Source organism: Setaria italica, chromosome I, assembly GCF_000263155.2.
Source record: "Setaria italica strain Yugu1 chromosome I, Setaria_italica_v2.0, whole genome shotgun sequence".
NCBI classification, from domain to species: Eukaryota; Viridiplantae; Streptophyta; class Magnoliopsida; order Poales; family Poaceae; genus Setaria; species Setaria italica.
In genome coordinates this window covers 34,109,141-34,109,987 of record NC_028450.1, presented here as the reverse complement: position 1 = coordinate 34,109,987, position 847 = coordinate 34,109,141, and positions in this window count along the sequence as shown.

Sequence of the window (847 nt, the reverse complement as noted above, 5' to 3'; positions counted from 1 at the left end):
CCCGCGTAGGCACACGAGCAACACTCATACTAGACGTAGGCTTCCTTGCCCGAACCAGTCTAAAACCCTGTGTCTTCCACGCCACCATCCAAAGCCTTACGCACATAAAAGAAATTCACTAGTCTTAGTCTTGATCCGCTAATCTTGACAACGACAGTTGGCGCGCCAGGTAGGGGACCTTTGCGCGTACATCACCGGCTTCAGATGGCCAACCACGACACCAGCTTTGCTCCGGGCTCCCTGGTCCGCTCGGGAGTCTGGACTTCCTCGCCACCGGGGAGGGGATCGAGTTGATCCCTCTCCTCGTCTTGCCCGCTCGCCCCATCATCTCCAGCTCCGCCGCCGGGATAGCGGTGAGCGGCTGGGCGCACGCCGAGGGGCCTCCTTCGGAGGGGTGGCTCTTCGGGCTGCGTAATGCCGCGGCGATCTACGATCGTCTCTTAGCGCGGTCCATGACCGTACCGCCTACGAGCAACGAGCTCGTAGGCGTGGCGAGGATGACTTCCGACGTCGGTTCCAACAACGGGAGCCACCAACCTTCGCGCGAGTGCTTAATGGCCGACGTGCACTCCGAGGGGTCCAATGACGACAGCGCTGAAGGGAGGCAGAGGACTCCCCCACCACGCCGTGGCTACGACTGGGGCCCTTGCCAGGGCCCCGGTGCGACCCTGACAGCCGGGGGCACGCACGGCGCTCCGCCAGGAGGTCGAGAGCCCCCGCAACAAAGGCGGGGCACGACAACAGGCGCGCGACGTCAAGCAGCGCATTTGCGCGGACGAAGAGCGCCCTCAGCTCTTCACCCGCGTCAGCCAGAACATCGCCGCAGTGGCGGCCCTACTCCGATGAC